Source organism: Mus caroli, unplaced genomic scaffold (assembly GCF_978045245.1).
Source record: "Mus caroli unplaced genomic scaffold, Mus_caroli_1 scaffold_8, whole genome shotgun sequence".
In the NCBI taxonomy this organism is placed as follows: domain Eukaryota; kingdom Metazoa; phylum Chordata; class Mammalia; order Rodentia; family Muridae; genus Mus; species Mus caroli.
The window spans coordinates 106,628,413-106,644,140 of record NW_028227263.1 but is presented as its reverse complement, the minus strand read 5'-3'; positions in this window follow the sequence as shown (position 1 = coordinate 106,644,140).

The window sequence follows — 15,728 nt, the reverse complement described above, 5'->3', positions numbered from 1 at the left end:
CTGACTGTACTAAACTGCAGATTTACTGTAGCCAGGATGTGGATATTGCAACTACTTAAAATGAATTGTTACCAAAATGCTCAGAGAAAACCATAGATTAAACACATTGACTATGTTTCTTCTTTAAGTAATAGTTAAGGGCAATAACAATGAAGGAGCAGCAGACCAGACATTTTCCCACCCATTATTAATAACAGCCTCTCAGCCGACTGATGGATGACTATCCCGTGATCGAGGACAGGCAGCAGGAATCTGTTCCTGGGAGGGCTTGCAGATACTTGATTTGAGAGATGCCTGGCTGCTGATGGATTAGGAAGGCCTGCAAGAAACACGGCAGCAGCAATGTGGGACTGTAAAAGAGAACAAAGTGAAACTACCTCCTCCACCCCCATTCTCTTCTCACTCCTGGAAGAAGCAAAGAAGGGTAACAGGAAAAATCCATGGACACCATTCATTCACTCATTCATTCATTCATTCATTCATCCTGTCCACTAACCCAAGCTCCATTCAGTCACTAATACGAAGGAGATGAGTGGAACATGGAGGAACAGGAGACACCTGTAAATTTACAGGGCTCGGGACAGGAGATGCTACCCACTGCCACCAGGAACCATGGCTGATGGAGGCACCCTGGGCTTCTAGCTCCTTCATTTGAAAGAGCAACCTCCTCAGCAGAAGTGGGAAGTTGGTTGTCTCTGGGGTCTGTTTTGTATATTAGCATATATTAGTGTATATTAGTGTATATTAGTGTATATTAGCAGTACAAAGCAAGGACGTTTTATGATGTTTCATATATGTATGCAATGAGCTGATAATAGTCACCCTTCCTTCTACACTTCCAATGACCCGTAGCCTTCCCTTCTTCACATTGATAGTATTTCCCTTTCGTTTTCTGTTCTTTCCATATCTGATAGAAAACAGACAAGACTTGTTAACTTGATATTTATTTTTCTGGGTGTAGTTTATTTCTCTTCACATATAATGATCTCCAGTTCCATCTATTTTCCTGCAATCGATATAATTTTATTGCCTTTTATGACTGAATAAAACTCCATTTCAATAGAGACATTTTCTTTTTCCGTTCACCCACTAACAAATACATGAGCTATTGTATAACTTGGCTACGGTTAACAGGGCTCCAGCAACCATGGGGTGCAGGTATTTCTGGAATAATGTGACTTTTACTCTTTTGAGAGTGTTTGTCCAGAATTGACATGTCAGTATCAAACAGTAGCTCTAGTTTTGGTTTTGGTAAAAACTTCCATCTTGATTTTGATAGTGACTGGACTAATTTACAACCCCTCCAGCAGTAAACATGAGTTCCAGACTCTTGCCAATACTTGTTTGCCTTCTTAGTGATAGGCAGTCATAGTCATTCTGATTTGCTGAGATGGAATCTCAATGTGGTTTTGATTTGTACTGCCCTAGCGGCTAAGGATCTTGAAGATTTCTTAGGTTTTTATTGGCCATCTGCATTTCTTCACTGAAAAAAAAAATCTATGTTATGAAAGGAACTTGAAAATATCATCCTGAGTGAGGTAACTCAGTCATAAAAGAACACACATGGTATGTACTCACTGATAAGTGGATATTAGCCCAAAAGTTTGAAATGTCCAAGATTCAATTCACAGACCATATGAAGCCCCAAAAGAAGGAAGACCAAAGTGTGGCTGCTTCAGTGCTTCTTAGAAAGAAGAACAAAATACTCACAGGAGGAAATATGGAGACAACGTGTGGAGCAGAGACTGAAGAGAAGGCCATCCAGAGACTGCCCCTCCTGGAGATCCATCCCATATGCAGTCACCAAACCTGGATGCTATTGTAGATGCCAGGAAATGCTTTCTGACAGGAGCCTTATATGGCTGTCTCCTGAGAGACTTTGCTAAAGCCTGACAAATACAGAGGTGGATGCATGCAGCCAACCATTAGACTGAGATCTGGGTCCCTGATGGAAGAGTTGGAGAAAGGACTGAAGGAGCTGAGGGGGGTTTTAGCCCCATGTGGGGAGCAACACTGTCAACTGGCCAGATCCACCAAAACTTCCAGGAACTGGACCACCAACCAAAAAGTATACATGGAGTGACCAATGGCACCAGCTACATATGTGGCAGAGGATGGCCTTGTTTGCACATAAGTGGGAGGAGAGGCCTGTGGGCCTGAGGGTGTTTGATGCCCCAGTGTAGGGGAATGCAGGGCAGGAAGACAGGAGTGGGTGGGTGGGTGGGAGGGGAGCACCCTTGTAGAGGCAGGGGAAGAGAATAGGGCAGTTCCAAAGGGGAGACGTAGAAAGGGGAAAATATTTGAAATGTAAATTAATAAAATTTCAAAAAAATTAATAAAAAGTGGACAAAAAAGCCTTCAAAATGCAAAAAAAAAAGTCTATGTTAATTTCTATTGCCCATGTATTAATTGCACTGTCTCTCTTTTGTTGTTTAACTTTTGGAGTTCTTTATATATTCTAGCTCTTCTTGTTGGATAAATGTTTAGCAAAGCGTTTCTCTCATTCAGCATCTCCTTTCTATTCTGCAGATGGTTTCTTTTCTGTGGAGATACATGTTTGACACAATCTATTAGTCAAGACTTGCTGTTATTTCCCAGGGGTTCTATTCAGAGAGTCATCATCTATGCCTATCTCTTGAGTTACTTCCTTCAGGGGTATTTCACCTGTTAGGTCACAAGTTACATATCTGTTCTTATGTCAATGACCAAGGCCCAGGTAGTCTCCCTTAACACATCAAAAGGAAAAGTGTCCAGGGAAGTACTGCACATGATGTTCATTTCCTACACTGTTACACCTTCAATAGCTCCAACTGGGCTTATCTCCACCACTCATCGTCAACCTCAGTGGAGATCCTCACTTTATAAAATCTATGAGCAGCACGCACGGCAGCTGTTTCCTACCCTGTGCCACCTTTTTAATCTGCCCCTCCTCAGAGGCTATGATCCTCCATGCTCTCTGATCTGTGAGTTCCTCATCCCTCAAATTACTTAGATGGTGTTTGCTCAGGGCAGGTCTTGGTTCTGTTTTTCTCTCCTCCTAACGAGTTAGATGCTCATAGACCTTAACTAGTGCAGATAAATTTCTTAAGAGACCTCTCTACACATTTCCTTATGCATCGCTAATTGGAACTCACACAAGGCGTCCAGTAGAGAACCCGGCCTTCTCTATTTAAATCAATCATGGCTCATCATCTAAAACAGACCCCCAAGAGTAACTTTTGCTGATGGCTTCTGTTTGCTCAGTTTCGTGTATACATTTTCCATAGACCTTGAGGATCCAGACTCCAAAATATGTCAAACAGATCTCGAGTCAGCAGACCTTCTGCTATGTCCTCTGCAGCTCACTTGATGCCAGTATGTGAGTGAGGGACACTGCCGGTAGCCTAGAGCATCCCGGCCCTACATTCTCAGCTTTCAACTCACCAGAAAGAAGCACCAGATTCCTCTTCAAATCTAAAGTATGGGCTGAGTAGATGGCTCAAGGGTTAAATCACTACCTAGCAAGAGTGAGGGCTGGGAAGGTCTGAGATTATTATGTTTGGTGAAGATGGTGGCCTATGTGTAATTTAACTCTCAAAAGATTAAGACAGGATCCTCAGAACAAGCTAGCTAACAAGCTAGTCACATCAGTGAGAGTGTTTGATTGACAGACCCTGCTTCAATGAGCAAGGTTAAAAAGGCCAGAAGGATAATTCCTGACATCAACCTTGGCCCTTCACATGTATACACACATGTGTGCCCATACACTTACAAAAACACATGTACCACACACCCCTGTGTTAACTGTTAGCTGGATGTACAGCGGCATTAAGGAACATCACCGTGTGTCCAGCACAGCCTGCAGAATGCACCACCCAGCTGTGTTCATCATCCACCCAGATAGGCTCTTGTTAGACATGGGTTTCTCAGCACCCTTGCCCACATGTCAGGAGAGCTCTGCAGTGGGCAGCAGTCCCTAGCTGGCTCTCTAAGAAGGAGCCTCCTGAGACTCATCTGCCAAGTCACATTAGGGTCCCTCTGCCTTTGTTTGGCCCAGTACATGTGACCCTTATTCAGAGGATTGCCTCCATCTTGGGACTGAAGTATTAGAAAACCTGGATTTAAAATTGGGTTTTTAAAACAATGCATTCTTCCCTTCACCTAGACATCCTCTGAGCTCTGGTTCAGCATCATAGTGACCACTAGCATTTAGGTAGTTTTGGAAAAACAGTGCAGTGACTTCCAGATTTCTGGAGGTGGGGGCTAGGGTGTCTGAAAATACAAAGCATGCGCATAACAGGATTCCCAAGCTCTGTTCCCAATCAGGTGTTGCCTGTGATCCCAGCATTTAGGAGGCAGTCAAGATTCAGGCCAGCTTAAACTGTACAGTGAGACCTTTTCTAAACATAATAAACAAACTAACAAACACATAAACAAATAACCAGGTTATTATCTACCAGGACCAAATGAAGAATGTGGCACCTGTCTTAGTCAGGGTTTCTATTCCTGCACAAACATCATGACCAAGAAGCAAGTTGGGGAGGAAAGGGTTTATTCGGCTTACACTTCCATACTGCTGTTCATCACCAAGGAAGTCAGGACTGGAACTCAAGCAGGTCAGGGAGCAGGAGCTGATGCAGAGGCCATGGAGGAATGTTCTTTACTGGCTTGCTTCCCCTGACTTAGCCTGCTGTCTTATAGAACCAAGACTACCAGCCCAGAGATGGTCCCACCCACAAGGGGCCTTTCCCCCTTGATCACTAATTGAGAAAATGCCTTACAGTTGGATCTCATGGAGGCATTTCCTCAACTGAAGCTCCTTTCTCTGTGATAACTGCAGCTGTGTCAAGTTGACACAAAACTAGCCAGTACAAGGCCATACCTAAATTCAAACTGTTAATGAAGACAGAACTGTTTTCCTCTCAGATCCAGCACCCCTTTCATCTGGACCCAGATTTGCCAATATCTGAGCCTTGCATATTTTCCTTTCTGTCTGTAGCTTGGACATAACACACTGTATTTTATTGAATCTAAGACACAATCAATTGTAAGATGCAAGACTACTTTGCCTACCACTATGAAAGAGAAAGATGCACAAGATGCACAGAGGGAATATCTAATAAGTGTGCCCACACCAGCCTCAGGGCCGTGTGTGCATGTAAGTGTGTGTGTGTGTGCATGCCTGTATGTGAGCATGCATATGTGTGCATATGTGTGCATTTGTGTGTGCGACATGGAGAGAAATAAAGTGCAGAGGAGAGGTGGCAAGGGAACATGCTTATCTAAAACTTGGCACAAGATAAAAGGAGAAAAGCAAGTTTCTCCAAAGCATTTGAAGCACAAACCAGTACTTGGGCCATTTGCAAGCCTGACTTCAAACTAGCCCATGTAGTCTAGAAGACCTGAAACAGAGAAGCATATTTGCAAACACCTCATGTGGAAGGTGGCATCTCCTGACAGAAGAAACACATGCAAATTATGCCATTGGAATTAGAAGGCAATTTAGACCAGCAGCAGATAAATGACAGTGGGGACTGTAAGAGTCAAGCCCAACAGTTTCAGAAATATTCAAATGTGGAAAAAGAAACTCTTCTATTCATCAATCAAGATTCATTAACATCTAGTGATCTGAACCCAGGCATTCAACCTCAGAGAAAAACTATCCTTCAGACTCAGCCGGTTCACACAATAGACATTCATATCTTGTTTCAGACAAGCTCCAAAGTCCCTGAATGGTAGATGACTCACAGAGTTGGTTGTGTCTACCCAGTGGCTTTAACACTGTTATCATAAGACTTTCATAGTTCCAAAGATGAGAAAAGCATATGGTTGTAACCAGAAGGTTTTTATAGGCCAATGGCATCTGTCACTTTCACCTGAAAACCCTGAGGGAAAGCTCAGCCCCATTCCTACCTGTAAGGAAGTCTGGGGTCTAGGGCCTGAAAGGAAGCAGAAAGTAGGCCCATGCAATATCACATCATGGACTCATTAAGCACACTTGGCATTATAGATGAGAGCAATACTTGACACCACAAGGGAAACTCAGTTAATGACTCTTAGATTTGAATTTATAAGAACCATCTTTTAATTATTTTAAAATAATTTAGTAGAACATCTTTTATTATTTTGTGTTGGGATTCAGACCTAGGACAAGTGGCTGAGGTGCATATTTAACATACCAAAGTAGACCTGGCGCCCTAGTATCCCTCAGTCCCTACTTGTAATAGGACATGTCTGTCACATCCTGCTTTCTGCCCTGAACTTTCCAGCCAAGGGGTTGTTGGGCTTTCCCTCCTCCAGAAGCCCTTTCCTATATAAGGCAGACATTTTGTCCTCTATCTGTGTTTCTGCATTTTCTCTCTCCCTACATACACAACCCCTTTCTCTTTCCACTTCCTGCTGCCTCACTGCCCATGGTGACTTCCCTGGCCTCATTCCTTGGGACCAGTGAAACCACCAAAGATCAGTTTCCCGATACCCCTGATGTCATTGCTTTTATACACTTTAATTTGGCTTGAATTGGCTTGTTTCACTGGTGGAGAATAGCTTATCATCAAGATCAATAAGTTATTATCAGATTTGTTGAGTCCCCAGTCACATGGGACCACTCCTAAACCCGATCTTTCTCTTCACCTGATGTGATCAACTTTGGACTCTGTGAATAACCAACTCCCAGCAGTCTTGAAGTACCATGTGCTCCTTCCGGTGCTCCTTCCAGTGCTCCAGAACCCAGGAGCCCCTGCCAAGAGCCAAGGTCAGGGCAAGGCTGTCCATTCTGAAACAAAGACTGCTTCTTTGTTCCAAGGAACCTTGGGATCAAAGACACTTGACATGAGGTTTCCCCAACCCACAATTTACAACCCCAGGCTTATGGGCAGGACACTGAACATTTGAGTCTTTGGACTCTGACAAAACCTGGGAGAATGGGTGCCACTAGGTCTAAAACTGAAAAATCTATCCAAATTGTTCTGAACTCCATCTGTCCACTCTTGCCACTCCCCTTCCTTCACCTCAACACAGCTTCAGCAGTTGAACACCTCAACACACACGGCTCCAGCTTCCATCTAGCAAGGAGGAGGCAGTGCTCCCCATCTCCCTCCCATCCATGCCTGGCCTCAGCAGCAGTGATGGTAATGGTGGTGATGAGGGAGGAGTCTGCTCATTTTAAATTGCCACCACACCCACTTATCTATACTCTGGCTGGTAAGTGGGAAAGACATAAACAACATGTGACTGCTCACCATCTTGACTATGGAATAAAGAAGATGGAGCCATCTTGATTAAGGGCAGCCACGTCTGCTATGGGTTTAAAATAAGAAAAGCAATGTACCTTGCTTGGTGCAATTCAAAATCATGAGTTTTAAAGTTCAACCCTAACAGAAATAAGACTTATTTACCCACCTGTATATATTTTAAAGGTTAAGCCTAGGATGGGTAATTAGAAACAAGCAAAGTTTGTCTATTCAAATATATTTTATATAGATAGATAGTCCTCAGGCTCTTGAGATATGGGATGAATGTGGCATTTAACATACTTAAACTTACTGTGACAGACAGAGACTACCAAATCCTAGTAGTGACCCCCAACAAGGTCCCCAAGAAGATATGGGCACAATGACAAAGAATTCTACCTGGATTGCAGCACTCTAACCAACCCCTGGCATAATTGCTCCACTATATCACCCACTACCAAGACCCAGCCTGAACTGTGTACAAATAGGACAACCCCAGGGTCAACTTGTCCCACATTGCTTAAGACATGGCGAGGTCAGTCTCTCCCGTGTTCCTCCCCCACAGAAAAAGCCTCTTCATCTTCTGGGTCTGATAGCCAAAGACTGTCTCTGCCTATGGTGGCATGGAGACCACAGAAGCCTGGGGAAACTGTATAGGTAGTGAACTTTGGACTAGTCTCTGCCGTTTTAATTGATAGGCCAATTATCCTCAGGTCTCTGAGGGATTTAAGGACTAGAATAGTGAAAGAAGGAACTTTTTACTATTCCTTTATCTAAAGGAACTTGCTTTATAGTTATTATTCCCAGTAATCAACCACTCATGGTAAATAACTGGATAGGAAAAAGTGTAAAATATAATGTTTATGTAAAGCCTGGGGATACAAAAGCTTCTATGACAGTGTTTGAGGATCTAAGAAGGTGTTTTAAATGTGAGTTATAAAGGTTGGGGGATGTTAAAAACTTGGATAGGGATAGGAAAGTGATTTAGGGTATATGGGGGAATGAAGAATGCTTCCGATTTCTTCCCCTCACTATGCTATTGTTGTGTTAAGACTTCAACGTTCAGAGCTTTAACATTAATAAAATTTTAAATTGTTTCCCATGCCTCCATTATGACACAAGAGTGTGGTCTGCTGCTCCTTCTGTGATGTAGATTTCAGTACAGATTACAAACAGTTAGAGTTACTAACGTATCTAAAATGTATCTCTTTCTGTAAGCTTTAAAAGATTCTTATCAGCTTCAGGGAATCCACTCAAATCCACTTCTCACAGGTCAAATGGACTCCAAATAAGTACTGCTAATCAACAGCCTATTTCCCTTCCCATGTACCCATTCCTGAGGGTGCGATCTATTCTCCTTTCCCTGGTCCTAGGATCCCTCTGCTATTCCAACTACCAAGACAGTGAGCCTAAAAGGTTCAAATGTTTCAGTGGCAGAGAATACTTACCATTTTGATGACAACTTCACACATGTAAACAATATATCTTGTTCATATTCACCCTCAACTCTCCCCCCTTTTGCCTATGCACCCCAACACTGCCCCTTCCCTCTGTGTCTTCTCCCTCTGTGTTGTTAATTACCCACTGAGTCCATCTACTGCTGCCTGTTAGAATGTTAGCTTAATCTTGTACATGTCCTATGTGGGTAACCTTAACTGCTGATAATTCCTGGGTAAGATGGCCTTGCCATGTCTAGTAGGTAGCATTTCATAAAACTCTCACCAATCCTGAGGCTCTTACATTCCCTCTGACACTCTCTGGCTATGTTCCCTAAGCCATAGGAGGGGGGAGTTGATATCGAAGTCCTAATTTGGGCTAAGCACTCAATACTTGCTTATTCTCAGCACTTTGACCACTTTGCATTAACTACTGACCACAGCAGACAAAAGCCTCTCTGGCCAAAGCTGAGAGCAGCACTAATCTATGGGTATAAACATAAATATTTAGAAGGCAGTTTGACAACATGTCCATTTAGCAAAACAGCAATAGTAGTTTCCCTACCAGGGCCTATGACCTCCTCATCTATGGGCTTTTGACAAAGTTTATAGCACTAAGCATGACTTTCCTCCTGTGGAGAAGGCTTCGAATCAAATCCCATTACTCCAATAACCTTCATACCACTATTGTATCAGTGGCCACATCTTGCCTGACAGGTCAATATTGTAATATGCAGGATTTGCTGCTTGGTCAGACCATTGATGACTCTTCTCCCCAAGCAGTGTGTACAGCACCTTGTGGTGCTGTGAAAGCTAGCCATCCAGGAGAAGGTTTTCAAGTAATTTCCCCCTTTGATTTCTCCAAGTGCAACAACCAGAGTGTGCTGTGTCTTTAGCAATGAGATCTTTTCATCTAATTCTGTTGGCCATCAAGAGCAATGCAAAAGCCTGAGATATTTGGGAGTTCTCTAGAACTCCCTGACCAACAACTGATAGGAAGGTGTTCTACACTTGGCATTGAGATTTTCATTTAATAGCCCATGTCTTCTGGGGGAAGTATTGTCCACCCATACAGTGTACCCTTAAGAGCATCTTTAATTTGTCAAAGTAATTCATGTTTGAAGGTGGAACTCATTTAACAAAGGAAGCCCCCTGCTGGCATTCTCTAGTGAATTCCCATTGTGGGATTGGAATTTCTAAAAAAAAATAAAATAAAAATAAAAATAACGCAACTGTTCGCAAAAGCATAATATGGTAGGAGTCTAATGTTTGTATTTGGAAAAGTGTATTCTCATAAACCAGTCAATCTCCAGTTCAATTTTCACAGATAATCATGATGCTTTAATGTGAGTTCTAGGAACAGTCAACCTGGCTTTGTACTTCAGCTCTGGCCTTTACTAGTTCTGTGACCTTGAGCTGACCTCTTTTGTTTCTGCAGCCATACACTAGTACTGATAGAACCCCATCCAAGTAACTCAAGACCTTAATCTACAGCCCCACAGAGGACCTACAAGGAATGGAGCTTTGTTTTATCCTGCTGGACTTACTAGAAAAGAAGGGCATGATCTTTGACAACCATCTGTCCCCTCCATCCAGGGTATAAACTGAGGTTGCCTCCCATCCAAAAATCAAAAGAAGAAGAAGCTCCAATGTTGAGGGAGGAGAAGATGAGAAGTACAGACACATAGGAAGAGTGGGAAGGTAAAACACACAGTATTCCCAGAGGCTTTCTCCAGATATGCCTGAAGTGAAGTGAAGTTGATCATTTCTTGACCTAATATGTTCCTTCAAAGGTTTCTGGTGATGTTTGTGCGGAATTTTACCTGATCCTACCTCATGGTCCTTGGCTTCCTTAGTACTGAGATGACAGGGTATACTACCATGTTTCATCTATCATTCATTCCTACATATTAATAAATTACTGGTCATACTTTTAGATAGATAGATACACATAAACAGATGTTAGGCATAGAACAAAATTATTGCCCTTAATCCTCAGGACTGATGTAAATGTTTCATATCATATTTTCAAATTCCTTCTGCCATCACCAACCATTAGCTTTTCAAACAGATTCATACTGGCATAATTGCCACATAGTAGCCCAGGCTACTCTATAGAAACACTCTATAATTTGGACTCTACCATTGGGTTGTTTCTATTTTTACTATTACAGGTGTATGCTGCCAGGAATGTTACAGTGCACACTCAGGGACAAGCAGATATAAGACCAAAGCCATTATCCAAGTTGTAGAGGACTCTCACCTTTAATACCATAAAAGGCTGCCAAAGAATGTATGAGCCAGCCTCTTGCCAACTAGTGGAAGTGCTTCTTTGGGCCTCCATCCTGTAGAGCTCTTCTGATTCTAGGTTTTTCCCATGGCATGGGTAGGAGAAGCACAGGGTTACTATCTTGCTTGGAATCATACCTCTGGTAAGAAGTGAGGCTCTGTGTATTTTATAGATATGGTTTCCTGTTCTCAAGCAGCTTTTCCTATTGGGCTGTTGGGGTTATTTTTTAAGAAGAAAATATACAGGTAGAATTGTTCTTTTATCTCTTTGGGTTTTATCTCTTTGGGTTTGCTTTTTTGTGGCTGTTGTTGTTGCTGTGATAAACAACATGACCAAAAATCAACTTGAGGAGGAACTAGTTTATTCATCTAACAGATTATAGTCAATCATAGAGCCAAGGCAGCAACTCAAGACAGAAACTTGAAGCAGGAATCACAGGGAAGTGCTGCTTACTAGCTTCTTCTCAGGCTCACACTAAGCTACCTTTCTTATTCAGGCCTACCTGTTTAGAGATGGCTCTGTCCATAGTGGGATACCCTACCCACATCAATTGCTAATCAAGAAAATTACTGTAGACATACCCATGGACCAATATATTGAAAACAATTCTTCAACTGATGTTCCATCTTCTCAGATGTATCAAGCTGACAACCAAATTAGCCATGCCAACATGTATTATCCATACAAATTAATAGGTTCTGTCATGACATTTTCATGCACAAATACACTCAAACCTTTCTCTTAGTTTCTACACCAAAGTTTTAACACTAGTTATAACTTCAACTGTATCTTGATATCTGATAGAAACAGTCATATCACTTTATTCTATGATTGTTCTCTCTCAATTCTGCAAGTACAATTTAGAAGTGTTTAGAAAAATTCCATAAAATGTTGTGCTGGATTTTTTAAAATTGGAATTGCACCAGATTTATAAATTAGTTACTGGAGGAAGCACACCCCCTGCCATTCATTTATCTACAGCTGTTCATTTATCTAACTTGGTAACTGCTGGAGGCAAAGATGTTTCTCCTCTGGAAGGTTCTTGTTTATGTAGTGACACCTTCTTCTCCATCAATAAGTTGCCCTCTCCTACCCAGTCAGGAATGGGATCAGATATGCTCTTCTACCCAGTGCCTTCCCTGTCTTTTAGAGAAAAGCATCACTTCTTGCCTTTGTGGGGTTTTCCCTCCTTCCATTTCCTAATCATTTCATCTGCACAATGCATCAAAAAACTCTATCTTGCTACCCACACACCCTTTACATAGGCTAAAGCTTGACATTCTTAGCCCAATTTATAAGACTTTCTTCACCTCCATAATTTTCTTCTGACCTCACAACCACCTCCACTTTGCTCCAAAGCTACCTCCTGTACAAATACCTGCAGCTTCAGGAATATCCTACCTTATCTCAGTCTCAGAAAAGCTGCCCACCTAGAAGTACCCATTCCCAACTTTCAACTTGCTGTCTTCTGTTGACTATTCAACTACAGCAACATCTTTGTAAGTCTTGGCTCTGAGACAGGCTACATCATCTATTCTAATATGACAATTAAAGAAATGAGAAATGGTGGAAAGAAGAGGAAGGAGAGCTAATCCAAGTGCACACTGGTAAGGGGAGCAGATATAGGCATACTGTTACCCTACAGTTCATCTCTGGGGTGCAGACTAACTGAACTCTTTGAGTTTAGAGTTAGAATTTGGACAGAGTGGCAAAAAGTGCCTAACTAAGCAGTCTGGGTCAGGTTATGGTCTCAGTTCTGATTCTCCAAGGCAGCCAGGAGACCTTAATGCTCCAAGAGAACAAGCTGATTCTCAGAAGGTGATGGCTCCTGATCCAGAATGCAGTACCACGTGCCTGGCTTAGGGTCCTTATTGAAGAATTGGTCTATGCTGCTGAGCTCTAGTATTACTGAAATCTAATATGACTGTGGGATTAGGACTACAATAGGACCTTTGGCATCTGGAGTAGGACAGTCTAAAAATTGACACATGACTTGGTCACTTTTTTATCTTCAGCCTCAAAGAGGGATGAGATACATTGGGATTCACTGGCTTCTATACAGAGACCTCTTGAGTACCAATCATGCCTAGGATGGGCATGCTCTAGGACTTAGTACTCAGTAGGCACCATCAGGAGCTGCACTATGAATGGTGAAAGAAGAGGCAATGAACATTTGAAAGCGAAGCCTGGGCACAAAGACACTGGTGTCCTATCTGAGAAACACTGAGGTTCAGCCCACTCTTCTGGGCTGGGGAGGGGCAGCTGCATTTGTGCACCTGGCTACTCCTGCCGGCCCCCCTTACTTCAATTCATCCCTCCTGTACAGGAATGAGCAGAGGAACTGACAGAGGACTGGGGGTGATGTCTGCCTGTGGCAGAAGGCATGCATAAAAATGCAAATTCAGGCTCCTTCCCTCCCTCCACTCATACATCCTTCTCAGACAGATAAAAAGGAAAATGTACCACTGAGGACGGAGCCCCTCTGGGTAAGAAAGCAATAGCAAAATGACAAATGCCATGTGAGTTTAAGCAAAGTCCCCCATGGTTACAGACCCACTGGGAAATGAGGCTGACAAATGCACACCCCACCGCCTCCTTGCACCCGATTCCTTTGAAATAACTTCAGCCTTGAAAAGGGAGAAAGAAAGAAATAACTCAAAGATTTTTAAAGCAAAGTTTCTGTCTGCAAACCAAATGGGCTGAATTTTTATAGGCTCGTTTGGAAGAGCATGAAAAATCCAGTTGTTGCAGGCAGGAGCCTCACTCAGGATGCTGCAAAGAGGTAGGAAGGGACCACCTGAAGGCTGGGCTCCTCCACCTTCCTTTCTCTCCTCACACTAAGCCTGCTCTCTGGTCCCTCCAGCTTCCTGATAGCTGCTGAGCTCAGGGAAAGACTTCCTCCTCTGTGTTGCACCGGGGTCTGTGCCAGGCACAAAGGAGACACTGGAGGAGGACAGTTTCCACATTTTCAAGGAAGTTCTAGCCCATTAAATGTGCCAGTCATGTTGGCTCCTTGCAGAGTCTTCACCGTGTGCCAGTTGCTGCTGTAAATCCTGGCACGTGTTTCTTCCTTCCATCCTTACAGCCTTTCCAAAGGAGGCATTCTCGCTAGCTCTCATTTTCCCGATGTGTAAACTGAGGCAGTGAGGAGTTAATCTTGTACAAGATGGAAGTGGAGGATTTAAACATAGTCTGGCTCAAAGTCTGCCACAGTAGATGGGTACAGGGCCACTGTCTACCTCCGCTTTGCTAATGGTTCAGTGTTGCCCTTTATTTGAGCATCCAGCAGTCCCAGAGACACCGTGGAGGTCACCCTCCTGGATACTGATGGGGACAGGAAAGCCCAGTTCCTTGAGAATGGAGACAAGGACAGTGCCTTACCTGATCCTGAATTCCCACCTTCATCCTTCCAAAGGTGTCTCTGGAAAGCAGGACATTGCTTCCTCCATAAATCACCTGCACAAGAATCTTCACTTTCAGCTCTGCTCTGGAAAATGCCACCACACATGACATGGCTCAACTCTCCAGCCTGCTCAGCAGTGACATTGCCAATGATGCTCACCTGAATTTAATCAGGCCTCCAAGGGGCCACAGTGTACAGTTCAAGTGACTCATACTTCAGATCACCTGCCTGCAAAAGAAACAAAGTACACAGAATGTCTCCAGACACACTTATAGTAATTTAATAACTTAGGTGGGGGTCAAGAATGAGGCACAAAAGAAATCGGTATAATCCCTCTTTCACCTACATATATGAGACGCAGTCTTCTATAGCCCAAATTTTCTATATAGCTGAGCATAACTTTTAATTTATGCAGGTATGCTCCATGCCTGACAATTTTCTCCTATAAACTTCACAGTAAAGTCAGACCCATGCTTCTGAGAGCTATACACTATCCAGGGTTTCTTTCTTTCCCTCACCACTGGAAACTTCCCAATGCAGGCTGAAAACTAAGGTAAGCACCCAAGAGGCCTGTGCTGACCAGGACAGGATGAGTACCTCCTGTTCTTTTTCCCCTTTGGTCAAGTCTGCAGCAGAAATGAGATAGCTCCAGCCCCAGCCTTAGACTCCACTGCCCTGTTCTTCCTGCCAGGCACTCTAATGAATCCTTTTCACTAGGAAAGACAATGGAATTCCCAAATGTCACCTGCTGCTCTAACAAGATCTGGGGCTGGATCATTTGGCAGGCATTTGCATGAGAACAATCTCCATCAGGAGAGATTGCAGGGCACCAATCTTGGATATGTTGTAAGAGGTTGGGAAGAAGCTGTTTGGAAGGCAAATCGATGGATAGGGAGAAGGGGAGGGGTCATCATCTAGAGAAATGTCATGATGACTCTGTCCACCTGAAGCAATACAGCTGCGATAGCTTGAGAAAGACTGTCCCATGACCTCTTGGGAATAGAACTGTCCTCCTAGTCTTGGTCAGGTGGCATAGGGCAACAGGAGTGGAGCCTCTTATCACCATTCACAAAGGGCTGAGATTTCTTGTGTGACTTCCTTTTTCACAAAGGAAGCTTGGGAAGGTAATGCCTTAGGTTGGTATTGGCAGCAGTGGCCTTGAAGTTAGCGAACCTGTTAGGTCTCTAGATGTGTGATGTGGCATGCATTCAGAAAAATAAAAAATTAAATAATTAAGTAGTAAGGGTTGAATATAGGGCATGCACATGCTAGGCAAATGATGTACCATTGAGACACACATTGAACTTCTCACTCAACCTCTGAGCTATATAACACAGAGAAAGGGGAAGGTGAGCTGCCCAATGAAAATGCATACAAAAGAAAAGGCA